Below are 15,134 nucleotides of genomic sequence, written 5' to 3' on the forward strand. Positions count from 1 at the left end.
CATGGTTACAGTAAAAGTAGTATGCATGATTGTTGTTGTGGAGCTCAATCTTCCACCAATTCATCCATCATTATCTCTTGTAGGTCACCTTCACTATCTTTGCTGCCCTCATAGTGAATATACATGGGGTTATCTTGTTCTATGCACAATTATTAGACACATTTGGAAGCATATGACTCATCCCATGTAATACCCCGTATTTTTGAAATGTATTTTCTAAATTAATTAATATTTTCTAAAAAAGGTATATTAGTAATTTATTTTACTATTTGAATTTTGGAGCCAAAAATGATATTTGAATTTTGGCGCCAAAATTATTTTAAAACCTAATTATTATTTTTGGATTTATTTTATTTTTAAAAACCAAATTATTTATATGTATTATGGATATTTTTTTAATTAAGCAAAATTATATTTTATTATTTCATTGAGAGGTCCGAAAATTCCTATTGATTGGCTATGATTTTTGAATTTTTCTAGTGTGGAAAATTTGATTTTCTTAGCTAAATTATTTAGTGAGTAATTGGTATTCTCTTAATTAATTATTTTATACAAAATATATTATTTACACAATTATTTTTAATCCCTTAAATCTAGCAAAATATTCCCTAAATACTACGTAGGGTGTCCGAAATTTTGAGCTATGGAAGATCAAAAATTTTGGCCACCAAGGTTGGATTTTGGGTGAATTATTTTGGTAAATTGTAATTGTAATTATCTCCTTTAAATCTATTATTTTCCTTAATTTTTATTTCCCACCTTCTAAATATTTGATCATCTTCTTTCCCTACCTTATTTCATCCTTGATTATTCCCCAAGTAAACCCCTTTTGCCATATTATTTTTCATGACGACATACTTTCCTTAATTTTATTATTCTTAGTCACCTTAATATTAAAACTTTCCATTGTTCTTTAATACTCTTCCTCAAGTAATTCCTTAATTCTTTTTCCCATAATTCTTCCTACATTCTCCTACCATAATTCATGCATGAGCTAGCCTATAAATACCCATTGATTCATGGCTAAACACTCACACCAAATTCTCTAATTCTCTCTTAATTTCTCTTCTCTTTTTCTCTTGTTCTTGCGCCAATCACCACCACCAAACACCACAACCACCACCAATCACCACCCTCGGCCACCTGCCGGCAGCCGCCGGCAGCCGCAGTTGTCGCCTCCCTTTTTGCCACCTTTCTTCCTCTTTTTCCTTGGTTTTCTACCTCTTCTTCTTCTCTTCTCTTATTTAATTAATTATTATTATTATTATGGGGGATTTATAAAAAAAAAATATTATGAGTAGTTTTAGTTAAATAAAATCAGATTTTTCTTCATGTTTATGAAAAATAAATTGTAAGGTTCATGTACATGTAGTTGGGGGTTTTTAATTTAATGGTTGTGATTATTTGTTAGCCTTATATTAATTAAGGTTATATTTATTTGTAGGGTGTGTTCGATCAATGTTCTTGAAATTTTCTTTTTATGTTGCTAGCAAGGATCAAAGGTACGTTTAGGTGGCTAGATACCTTTGAAATTGATTGGATTGAATAAGCATATTTTTTTTTTAAAAAAAATGGTTTTGATAAATAAATTGGAGGATTGATTTTATATCATGTTTTGAATGGTTTGAAATTATTATGTTTAAGGGAGTTTGATTTTCTTTTAAACGTATGTTGGATTGTTTTGAAAGAGTTTTTTTTTTTTTTTTAAGGGTTTGGTTTTGAGAGCAAATAAAAGGAGTTTTGAATTATTTTGGAATTTTGAAATTGGAAAAGGATTTATTAAATTTTTATTATTAAAGCTTTACAAGCATGTTGACAGTAATCCCACTATGCAGATTTGGTAGATAAGACTTTGGACTTTGTATGATCGAGTCTTTCCTCAAAAATAGCCTTGAAATAGTAGCAGATGAGCTTGGGGGGGGGGTGCACACTTGGGTGAGGAATTGGTTTTCAAAAGAGGAATTGGTTTTATAAATCATTTTTATTGAATTATTGAGTTATTGGATTAACATTGGAATTGGTTTTTAAAAGCATGTTTGCAAATAAATTGAATTTACTTATCTTGTACTTATCGTACTTAGCATATTTTGTTAATCCGTATTTCCTATTTGTTTTGGTTCGCCCTATTTACCTTAATGGTAAGCAGTGTTGACTATTTTTAGGCGGAGTCAATATTTGAGCATATGGGAGTCCCGGGATGTTCTTCACCTAGATTAGGAAGGTTGGTCTTTGTTTATTTATAAGCACTCATGAACAAGCCTGAGCACGGATTGGATATCCATAGTTTCAGATCAGATATCCATATCCGATCCGAAAATGTCGGATATTCGAAATTTTTGAATCGGATAAGTCGAATATCCTATATCCGAAATTATTAGTACCATACCTTAACTCAAAAATCATAATGCCTTTAAAAGAAAATTTGTCAGAATTATTGCAATGATCAAATTCAGACACTCAAATTTCCACACAATTTATGCGAAATTATAAGCAATATCAGTTCATAAAAACATGAGTGAAAAGGAAACAAAAAAGCTAAACAAGTCGTTGACAACAAGAAGATATGTCTCAAGGAAATTCCAAAAAACAGGATGGAGATGAACTCGGAGTTCAATTATGAGAGCAACCTCTTCACTCCAACGCTCTGATGTATTGAACCTCGTTACGAACGGCTCCTCGATGCGGTGGAAGAGTAAAAGTGTTTTTTCATTGGTCCCCTCCGGTCAAGATAGAAAGCTCGGAAATTGCCGATAATGGTAGCCTATAGAGCAGAAGCGAAGAGGGAGATCTGAGATGAGAGAGGAGGGAGGTCTGAGATGAGATGAGAGAGGAGAGAGGTCTGAGATGAGAGAGGAGGGAGGAGAAAGATTTGAGATGAGAGAGGTCTGAGATGAGAGAGGAGGGAGGAGGGAGATCTGAGATGAGAAAGGAGGGAGGAGGGAGAAAATAGAGGAGAAAGAGAAAGAGGCGGATTAGGGACTTAGGTCTTAGGGTTATCCGGAATTTTTTTAAATGGTAAAAAAAAAGTGTTTTTTTTTCGGATTTCGAATCGGATACCCGATCCGATATCCGATTTTTTTCGGATATTCGGATATTCGAAATCGAAATTTTTGATATCCGATATCCGATCTGATATCCGAAATTTTCGGATCGAATATCCGATCTGAAAATGTTTTCAGATCGGTTATCCTAAATTTTCGGATCGGATGCGGATCGGAATTTCGAATTATCAGATAGTTTTGCTCGGCCCTACTCATGACAATGGTTTCTATTTATAGCTATTATTAATAAAGAAAGAGTTTGAGTTTCCGCTGCGAAATATTGGTTTTGGTAGCCTTGCGTAATCACGCGGCGGTAATACGCCTAAGTCTATCTCTACAATATAATTATATGTATTATACTAGTATTTCTGTAGAGGGATATTTGGGGGTGTTACATCCCATGTGACAAAAATATCCAATAAATGCTCTTTCGTTCTAAGGATAGGTATCTTTCAGCTTCAACCTCTTCCAGATAATCATACACTAGGATTCACCATGTAATACTCCTTCTAAATGATTTTTTAAACCATTCTGACGCTACTATAGTAGTATTTCAACATGTATTATGATTGGGGGCTTTTCTTTTATTGCTATATTATGAACTAATTGAGATATTGAGCAATATAGAAAAATACATACACTCTTGCTTCAGTAGGGTCTCTTACTCGTCGTTGCTAGACACAGATTGAATCTTTGAATTTGCAATGAACATCTTCAAACATATATGATTAAGAAATGTGGAGAACTAACTTTTCTTTCAACTATTTCGATATGTACACTTTGCACCTCGATTTGATAACTCTTCCTTTGTATGTCGTTACATCATAAATAATTCTTTTGAATGCATATCTTTGGAACTTCGTGAGTTTTCAAAAGAATGTAGTAGTATCATCAGAAATTGGAACAATGCTATGAACCATCTCATAAGTCCATACCCAAGATCTGTAGTGCTTTGCCACATATGGTGCTACCCATTCTAGAGTATGTGAATGAATTGATACAGTTCCTACTTTGGAGATATGTATTGAAGACGATTATGCTTCCCCATAGTTCAAAATATATTAATCAGGTCCTGTTTACTTCTCCTTATTTTTGCCGAAATAATTTTTTACTAAACTGAAATTATTTTTGTTGAACTTAAATTATTTTTACTGAACTGAACTTATTTTTGCTAAATAAGAATTATTTTTACTGGTACTGTAATATTTCTTCTTTAAAGTTACTGTATTTTACCGAACTGGAATTAGTTTTACTAATCTAAACTTATTTTTACTGAACTGAAATTAATTTTACTCAATATTTTTTTAGGTGAAGTGAACAAGGCCTACATTGTACCAAAGTCTGAAGTCGTTATCTCTTATTTTACTCCATCCATTTCATAATGATCGCAATACTTTCCTTTACACCCATTTTATAATAATTGCAACACTTCTTATTTTGGTAAGGATCATTATTGTTTAGGGTAAAAATACCCCATCATGTGGTCCAATCCCATGGTGACACGTGGCTCAATAAAAAGACGACACGTGTCCCAATAGGAAGATGACACGTGGCCAACAAAATGACACTTGAAAGAGAAAAAGCCTCCTAACATCAGGAGGCCCAAATTCCGAGAAAGGCGCCATAGCGACGCCCCTAAAGGGCACGTGTCCTGCACTGATTGCGCCGTCAATCAGGTTGCACCTTTTTAGGAGGGATTTGTTAAACATCGCCCACAAATTACTACATAAAGCCCACAAAATTCACTTGATTTGACAATATTGCCCTTGACCTTAAAAAAAAAACACTCACACTCTCATCACTCACACTCTCATTGCTCATCTTCTTTCAACCTCTCTTAAAAAAAAAATAATTCAAACAACGGCAATGTCGAGGCGGCAAGGCAAGGAATTGGCGGCGGCGGCGGCGGAGGGAAGGAGGTCCCAAGGAGGCAAGGTACAATTTGTAAAAAAAAAAAAAAAAAAAGGAAAAACCGCCGTGACGGAGGTGGGACGCCCAGCAAGCGGTGGTGGCGCCAGCTGCAGACGCCGCCACCAGTGGGCTGGCGCCTGGGCTGGACGCCATAGCCACGGTTGTGGCTGTGGCGTCCAGCCCAGGCGCCAGCCCACTGGTGGCGGCGTCTGCAGCTAGCGCCACCACCGCTGGCTGGGCGTCCAGCCAAGGCGCCCCCCCCCCCATTTTTTTTTTTTATATTTGTTTTAAAATATTGTTTTTTTTTTTGTGTAATATATTTTTGAATTGTTTTTATATTTTGTTGTTTATTTTTATAAATTTTTTCAATTTTGTTGTATTTTTTCTATGTTTATATTTTGTTTACAATTATTTGTATGTTTTTAGTTTATTTGATTTGGGAGTGGTAGCAATTTTTCGTATAAATTTTTGTATGTTTATATATTTTAAAATTTTGTGTAGAATTCACTGGGTCGTCATGGTGCTGGGAAGAATGTAGAGCTTCTTAGTAGAAGCTATTCAGTGGAGAGGTCGGGGCATAGACATGTCAGATCCCGTGGTATTTCGGCCTCAGCTCGTAGAAAACGGATCCACCGTCGGGATGAGGATGACGATGACGATGATGATGCTGAGGAGGGTGACCAGGAGGAGGATCAGGAGGAGGGCGCAGATGAGGATGAGGATGTGGACGATGGCAGTGGACCGTATGATGATTACGGTTCATTCAGTCAGAGGGTTGATGACATGTACGAGACACATATGGTGGAGGTGCGTAAGGGTAGGGGTGGTAGGTTTGTTAGTAGATCTGGCACATCATCTGCGTCCACTGTATCTGGGGCAAGCAGGAAACGGCCGAGGGACGGTAATGATTCTTGGGTTGTTAGGAGTGAGGTGCCCGGTGGGCCTGTTGACGGGAGTGTGATTCCTAGCTTTCTAGGACACATAGATGCCCGTATTTGGGAGGACTAGGAGAGGCCTTCAGTTACGGGGTTGTTGAAATGTCATACCCGGGAAAAGACTTGTAGCTTTTTGCGTACATGGGCTGAGGCTTGGCCGGCGGAGAGCGAGATGTTCGAGCGACTGGAGGGCACTGGGGTGAATCACGTTCCTGCCACCATGCACGATAAGATTGACAGTACGCTGATCACGGCTTTCATTGAGCGATGGCAGCCGGATACAAACTCTTTCCACCTCCCGTTCGGTGAGATGACGATCATCTTACATGACGTCGAGGCCATTCTGGGGATTCGTGTTGAGGGTAAACGACTTTGTGCTGTGGCTGATGCGGATCAGGCAGATTTGCTGGCGGAGTTGTTGGCGGTGGACAGGGCTGTACTGTACACCGAGGCGCTAGGTGTTTGGGAACACGGAGGTGTGAAGATCGCATCCGTGTTGCAGCGGTGTTTGTACCCCAGTGCACGTAGGACGCACGACGCACAGCTGAGTGCTTATGTTTTCCTACTCCTCGGATGTACCTTGTTTCCAGATAAGAGCGGCGGAAATAAGCTCAGGCCACGGGACATAGTGGAGGCGTGTGACCCCGACAGTGTAGGCCAGTTTTCCTGGGGATCGGCTACGTTGGCGTATTTGTATCGCCAACTAGGATTTGCGAGTCGGGCTGACGCGGCAGGTATCACTGGGTGTCTGAATCTATTGTAGACCTGGATATACGAGTACTTTCCTGCATTGCGACCACATCGTGACCCAGTTCCTATTGATGAGGGGATGTCGCGTGCTTGTGTGTGGAGTTCGCGCTCGGAGAAGAAGTCCGTTGACCGCCTCCGATCGATACGGTTATTGCTGGACAGGCTGTCCCCCTTAGAGGTAACGTTTATAAATTGTTTCTACATTTTATTATTTGCACATATTATATTCATGTTATTAAATTTTAAAACTATGTGCAGGTGAACTGGATGCCTTTCGGCCCGAACCCTAGTGTTAGGGTACCCAGGACCCTGTACACGGGACTCATTCAGTATCGTGACATCGTCGAGGCGTACATGCCCCAGCATTGTCTTCGCCAGCTTGGATTTGTCCAAGTTGTCCCTCCTCCCCCGGCATGCCCGATGAAGGCGGTCCGACCTGCATCTTCGAGGGACTACGTTGTGCAATGGCCGGATATCATGACCGGGACGTGGGACTAGTTTCCGATGGTGGCCCGCTTATGGACTGCGGAGTTGCAGCGGCCGCCCTCTGGGGTTACTCCCATGTGTGACCATTACTACATGGAATGGTTCAACCGGTATTCGCACCCGAGGTTGATCGCAGATCTCGACCACAGCGATGATGATTATGTGCCACCGCCTACTGCCATGGAAGCGGTATGTCTTATATTATATTTATCGTTGTCTTTTAATTAAGTTTTATATGTTGTTATTGTATTTCATCTTCTGTTTTTTGTTGTATGCAGTGGATGGGAAAGATAATGCAAGACGTACAGAAACTCTCTCTTGAGAAGGACAGCATGAGTGCAGCAGGGAGAGCTGTTGTTGATAGTCTGGAACAGACCCTTGCGCAGTGGGAGTCGTCGTCGAGGAGGGATTACTGATGGTTTTGTCATTTTATTTAGTGAAACGCTAAACATCGCCCGCAAATTACCATATAAAGCCTACAAATATGATTTGGTGTGACCATTATGCCCATTTTCTAAAATTGAAATAATCTCGGTTTAAAAAATGTGGAGCCGTACTGGCTCGCCGGGGGAGACCGGAGGGCAGGCCGGAGATGCGGGGGACGCCGGAGGTACGTTGTCTTCGACGGAAAACGAGGTAAGTCACCGTTAAAATTCACGGTTTACCGTCAGAGTGGCTCCGACGCCTAGGATGGACGCCCAATCCGTAGCCTGGACGTCCAAGCCAGACGCCAGAACCACCAGAGTGGCGTCCAACCCAGACGCCCAGACCACCAGACTGGCGTCCTGGCCAGGCGCCACTCTACTGGCTGAGGCGGCCCTGCCAGGCACCAGTCCAGTGGCTGTGGCAGCCCTGGCAGACGCCACCCTTATAAATTAATTTTTTTTTTCTTTTTTGATTTTGTTGTTGTTTTTTATTTAATTTTTTTTTAAAAAAAAAAAATCGAAAATGATTTTTTAAAAAAATTCGAAATGGGTTTTTTTTAAATTAATTTTGAAAATTCGAAATAGGTTTTTTTAAAATTAAGTTTGAAAATTTGAAATGGTATATTTTTAAATTTAGTTTGAAAATTCGAATTGGGTTTTTATAAAAATTAAGTTTGATTATATATAATTATGCTTTTTTTTGTATTAATTCTGTGTAAATATAGAAATTAAATGTATTATCCGTTAAATGTATTTATTGTAATATATAATTGATGCAGGAATATGGTGGAGACGGAAATGATTACAATGGGATATTTGGACATGATGGTCCATTCGAAGAAGCTCAACAGGCGATTGATTGGGCAAAACAGGTTGCAATTGCAGGTGGATTTTGCTTGGTAGTAGTAACTCATAAATCTCAACGGGATGGTAGAATGGATCGCATTTTGAGATGTGACCGTTATCGCAAAAGAGAAGAAAGAGATTTTCGTACAGCCACTCGGTTTGACACAAAGCGGAAAGGTTGTGGGTGTGAGTTCAGAGTAAAGGTTCGACAACTACGGAGTCGTGACGGTTGGGAAGTGATTGGTTACTCTAAATGGGGGTATCACAACCATGAGATGATAGTATATGAAGAGGGTCATCGACAATTGAGCGGCTTAAGTCCTGCTGCGAAACTAGTTGTGAAAGAAATGAGTGATGCTCAAGTCAAGCCTGCTAAAATATTAGCATCTGTGTTAGAGAAATTTCCAGAAGACCATCCAAACCGAAGACACATCTACAACGTCAGACATCAACTCAGGTTTGAACGGTCAGAGGGAGGAACCCTATACAGCAGCTGCTACACCAGGCACAATCACGTGGTTACCTGTTCTGGTTTGATTCTGATGAAGATACAGCGGAGGTGACTCATCTTTTCCTTGTGCATCCTGATTGTGCTGATATGATCAAGTCTTGGTCATTTGTGATTTTGATCGACTCAACGTACAAGACAAACAAGTACAAGTTCCCACTGGTTGAGATCATGGGGATGACTCCAACGAACCAGAACTTTCATATTGGTCATGCAATCATCAAGGATGAGACGGCTCCAAGTTATTATTGGGTGTTGGAGAAGCTGAGAAACTACATCGGGCCTAATGTTCATCCAGCAGCCATCGTCAGCGACTGTGAGGGAGGTCTCTTTGCGCCCATAGCAGAGCTGTTTCCCGAATCATTATTTTGACGCGCCCCTAGATCTGCTTGCCGTTGCAAACATTTACAAATGCGCAGTCATGCATTTCGGCCTGGGAGTGCATAGTCAAGCTTATTATCCTTGTACCACGGTTCTCCCTTGGCGGTCGCGTGAGACTGTCACCACACCGGTCAGAGAGCTAGCTATTGCGTTTCTTAGGTCGTCATACAGACATTTCATCCGACTAGACATGTCATCCGATTTTCCAGTGCCACCGATTATACCTCGGTGGTACAACATTCGCACAGCGAGCGTAGAGGGTTGGGATGCGCTATATCATGACCGGATCCACGAATGGAACACCCTAGCTGCATTTTAGTTTTTCATGTTTACATTCTTTATTTGTAATCTTATTTGTACGTTGCTCTTTTAATGAGAACATTAATCTTTTATATTGTATTGCTTACTGCATTATATATGTTGCATGGGTAAGTTGCGCGGATCCACGAACGGTTATATCAAAATTTAAAAATAGCAATGATAATATGTTTAAGTTGGAAGCTAAAAGAACAATCTAAAATGTTACAAACTTACAACATAATGTCCAATTTAATAAATTAAAACGATGATATTTAAAGTGCTCTATAAATAAAGGGATTTGTTAAACATCGCCCACAAATTACTACATAAAGCCCGCAAAATATACTTGGTTTGACACTTTTGCCCATTTGTGAATTCTAAACGCAAAATTATGACGTCGGAAAATCAAATTAAAAAAGACACTTGGTTTGACAGTTTTGGCCATTTGTGGAATCTTACCAAAAACGGAAAACTCTGACATCGAAAAATCGAATTGAAAAAGACACTTGGTTTGACACTTTTGGCCATTTGTGAAATCTTACCATAAAACGAAAAATTCTGACATCGAAAAATGTGGAGTCGTACTGGGTCCGCGCGGGAGACCGGAGAGCCGAGGGACACCGAAGAGCCGTTTTCGTCGCAGCAAAACGAGGTAAAACATCGTCGGAGGCGTGACCATGGACCACCAGCGTCATGGTCGGGGCGCATGGCCAGGACGCCGGTGCCATGGCGGTGGTGCCTGGCTAGGACGTCGGCACCGTGGAGGTGGCGCCTGGCCAGGACGCCGGAACCGTGGTGGTGGCTTCCAGGCTAGGCGCCACGCCCACGGTCCTGGCGTCCTAGCCAGGCGCCACTGCCATGGTGGTGGTGGTCCAGCCTGGCGCCACTACCTTTATTTATTTATTTTTAATTTTTTTGTTTTTTTTTTGTTTATAAATTTGAAAAATTAAAATTCTAAAAAAAAAAGAAAATGTTTTATTTGTAATTATGTTTTAAATATTTGTTAATAAATTTATTTTACAATTTTGTATGTGGAAATTAGATTTTTAATTTTTTTTTTAGTTATTAAATTTGAGAAATTTAAATTGTAAAAAAAAAATGTATAACTTGAAATAATGATTTACATATTTGCTAATAATTTATAATTTTGTACGTGGAAATTAGATTTGTGTTAATAATTTACAAAAAAATTAATTATGTTTTAATTTTGTTTGTGTATGAATACTTTTACACATTATTACGTTTTAATTTTGTATGTGTATGAATACTTTTATAAATGATTATGTTTGAATTTTGTATGTGTATGAATATTGTTATACATAATTATGTTTTTAATTTTGTGTTAATTTACGCTTTACATAATTATGTGTATTTAAATATAATATCTAATTTATGCAGGATTACGGTGGAGACGGAAATGATTATAGTGGGATATTTGTACATGATGGTCCCTTCGAAGATGCTCAACAAGCGATTGATTGGGCTAAACAGGTTGCAATTACTTCTGGTTTTTGTTTGGTAGTAACAAGTCATAAATCTCAACGGGATGGTAGAATGGATCGCATTTTGAGATGCGACTGTTATCGCAAAAGAGAAGAAAGAGATTTCAGTACAGCCACTCGGTTTGATACAAAGCGGAAAGGTTGTGGGTGTGAGTTCAGAGTAAAGGTTCGGGAACTAGAGAGTCGTGAAGGTTGGGAAGTGAAGGGTTACTCCAAATGGGGGTATCACAACCATGAGATGATAGTATATGAAGTGGGTCATCGACAGTTGAGCGGCTTAAGTCCTGCTGCAAAACTGGTTGTCAAAGAAATGAGTGATGCTCAAGTGAAGCCTGCTAAAATATTAACATCTGTGCTAGAGAAATTTCCTGAAGACCAGCCAAACCGAAGACACATCTACAACGTCAGACAGCAACTGAGGTTTGAACGGTCAGAGGGAAGGAACCCTATATAACAGCTTCTACACCAGGCACAAGCACGTGGTTACCTATTCTGGTATGATTCTGATGAAGATACAGCGGAGGTGACTCATCTATTCCTTGTGCATCCTGATTGTGCTGATATGATCAAGTCTTGGGCAACTGTGATTTTGATCGATTCAACGTACAAGACAAACAAGTACAAGTTCCCACTGGTTGAGATGATTGGGATGACTCCAATGAACCAGAACTTTCTGATTGGTCATGCAATCATCAAGGATGAGACGGCTCCGAGTTATTATTGGGTCTTGGAGAAGCTGAGAAACTACATCAGCCCTAATGTTCAGCCATCAGTCATCGTCAGTGATTGTGAGGGAGGTCTCTTTGCCCCCATAGCAGAGCTGTTTCCACAGTCAAAGCACTTGTTGTGCACATGGCACATCAACAACTGTGTGAAGGTGAAAGCCTACAACCATTTCAATAAGAATTTGGAAATGGCAGAGAGATTGGTGAATGGTAAGTGGCGGAAGATCCTACAAGCTACCACAGAGGCAGAGTATGATCGAGCCTTGGCTAACTTCACAGATTCGTACCAATGGTGTCCGGCAGTGGTTAACTATGTGATGCACCAGTGGACACCTCACAGGGAAAAGTTTGTCAAATATTGGACAAACCAAGTACTTCATTTTGGAAACACTACAACATGTAGAGTTGAGAGTGCTCATAGAGCTACGAAGGGTTGGATTGATTCTTCCACCGCTGCTCTGGATACACTGTTCGAGAGGATAAACAAGGTAATTGAAACTCAGAAGAACGGCATCAGGAACTCTCTGGAGGACTCTAGGCGGCGAATGGTACGATGTATAGCCATTTCATATTTAAGATTCTACATGGGCGTGTGTCACACTACTGCTTGGGGTTGATTCTGGCCAAGCACAACAGGATGAGGGAGTTGGCGGATGAAGTTGATGTTCGGTGTGGATGTGCTACATCAGTAACTCATGGATTACCTTGCGCATGCACCATTCACCGCGTAATTATCCAAGATAGGACGTCATTACACGTTGATCAGGTTCATCCATTCTGGCGGACGCTCGTTATTGGTGAGCATGCAGATACGCAGACGGCCGACCGCGAGCAGGAGGAGTTGGATCAGTTTCGTTCGATGTACGACCGAGTATCCTCCAGTCATCCTTCCATTATTCGTGATGCTACTCACGTACTGCATGACATGTTCAACACGTCCTGCTTAGATCACGAGGAACCTGAAGGGGTTGAGCGACCTAGAGGCCGTCAACGGCGGAACAGGAGTGCGTTTGAGTACATTCGTGGTCGTGGTCGTACGTCGTCATCCAGTCGTAGCCAGTCTTCTTCGTCTGTGAATATGCCCGGCACTGGTACAATAGCTTACTTTAATTTACATTTTATAATGGTTTTGAGTTTACTGCTGACTTGTTCACTGTGTTTAATGATATGTTCAACAAGAAGATTTGATATTGACCAGTTTCCATACAAGGATAGGATACCTAACATCATCATGTCATACTTAGACGGCTGGAATGATGTAGTTGGAGATGGTAACTGCGGATTTCGGGTCGTGGCTGATGTGTTTCAGATGGGTGAAGACAACTACGGCTTAGTGCGTCAGTTGATGTACAGTAAAATTGCCTCTAACCGAGATGTTTATCGTCATGTGTACCAAGACGACTTGGATAGTGCTCTGCGGCGTAAATCACTATTTCGACGCGCCACTAGATCTATTTGCCGTTGCAAACATTTACAAGTGCGCAGTAATGCATTTCGGGCTGGGATTGCATAGTCGAGCTTATTATCCTTGTACAACGGTTCTCCCTTGGTCATCGCGTGAGACCGTCACTACACCGGTCAGAGAGTTAGCTATTGCATTTCTTGGGTCGTCATACAAACATTTCATCCGACTAGACCTGTCATCCGATTTTCCTGTCCCACCGATCATACCTCGGTGGTACGACATTCGCACAACAAGCGTAGAGGGTTGGGATGCGCTGTATCATGACCGGATCCATCAATGGAACACCCTAGCATCTTTTTAGTTTTTCTTTTGTACACTATTCCCGTGTAACCTTATTTTTACGTTGCTTATTATCCTCGTATTGTACTGTTGATTACATTTGTTAGAACCTAAAACGATAATTTCAAATGTTAGAAACTAAAACGATAATTTCAAATGTTAGAAACTAAAATTTCAAATGTTAGAACCTTAAACGATAATTTCAAATGTTAGAAACTAAAACGATAATTTCAAATGTTAGAAACTAAAACGATAATTTCAAATGTTAGAAACTAAAACGATAATTTCAAATGTTAGAAACTAAAACGATAATTTCAAATGTTAGAAACTAAAACGATAATAATTTTAAATGTTAAAAACTAAAACGATTGTACAAAATTCTGCAAACTACAAAGATAATGTCCTATTTCACAAACTAATTTGATAATGTAAAAAATGTTCAACAAACAAAATGCCAATAACATCAGTAATCCCTCTTTGCCGCCGACTCCCAATGCGCAAGGGTCTGTTCCAACTCATCAACAGCAGCTCTCGCTGCTGCACTCATGCTATCCTTCTCCAGGGAGAGTTTTTGTACGCCTTGCATTACCTTTCCCATCCACTACACAAAAAAATGATGAAATTGAATAACGATATATAAAACTTTTAAAAAACGCAACAATAAATTTTTGTTCAGACATACCGCATCTACGGCAGTTGGCGGTGGATCATGATCATCGGCGTCGTCGCCATGGTCGAGGTCTCTAATCAACCTTGGGTGCGAATACCGGTTGTACCATTCCATGTAGTGCTGGTCACACATGGGAGGCACCCTAGTAGGCGGCCTCTGCAGCTCCGCAGTCCATAAGCGGGCAACCATCGGGAACTGCTCCCACATGGCAATCATGTTATCCGGCCATTGGACGACGTACTCCTTCGACGACGCAGATCGGACCGCCTTACTCGGCCATGCCGGTGGAGGAGGGACAACTTGGACGAACCCAAGCTGGCGAAGACAGCGCTGGGGCATGTACGCCTCCACGATCTCACGATACTATATGAGTCCCGTGTAGAGGGTCCTGGGTACCCTATTACTAGGGTTCTGGCCGAAAGTCATCCAGTTCACCTGCACAAAATGTTTCAAATTAGTAAGTTTTATATAATAAATGCAGTACAGTACAAATTTTGAAATAATGTATGCACTTTACCTTTAAGGGGGACATCCGATCAAGCGATAACCGTATCGATCAGAGGCAGTCAACAGACTTCTTCTCCAACCGCGGACTCCACACACAGGCACGAGGCATCCCATCACCAATAGGAACTGGGTCACGGTGTGGTCGAAATGCAGAAAAATACTCGTATATCCAGGTCTGCAATAAAGTCAGACATCCAGGGATACCTGCCGCGTCAGCCCGACTCGAAAATCCTAGTTGGCGATACAGATACGCCAACGTAGCCGACCCCCAAGAAAACTGACCAACACTGTTGGGCTCACACGCATCAACTATGTCGCGTGGCATGAGCTTGTTTCCGCTCTTATCCGGAAACAAGGTACACCCGAGGAGAAGAAAAACATAAGCAGTTAGCTGTGCATCGTG

Source organism: Chenopodium quinoa, unplaced genomic scaffold (assembly GCF_001683475.1).
Source record: "Chenopodium quinoa cultivar QQ74 unplaced genomic scaffold, ASM168347v1, whole genome shotgun sequence".
In the NCBI taxonomy this organism is placed as follows: domain Eukaryota; kingdom Viridiplantae; phylum Streptophyta; class Magnoliopsida; order Caryophyllales; family Amaranthaceae; genus Chenopodium; species Chenopodium quinoa.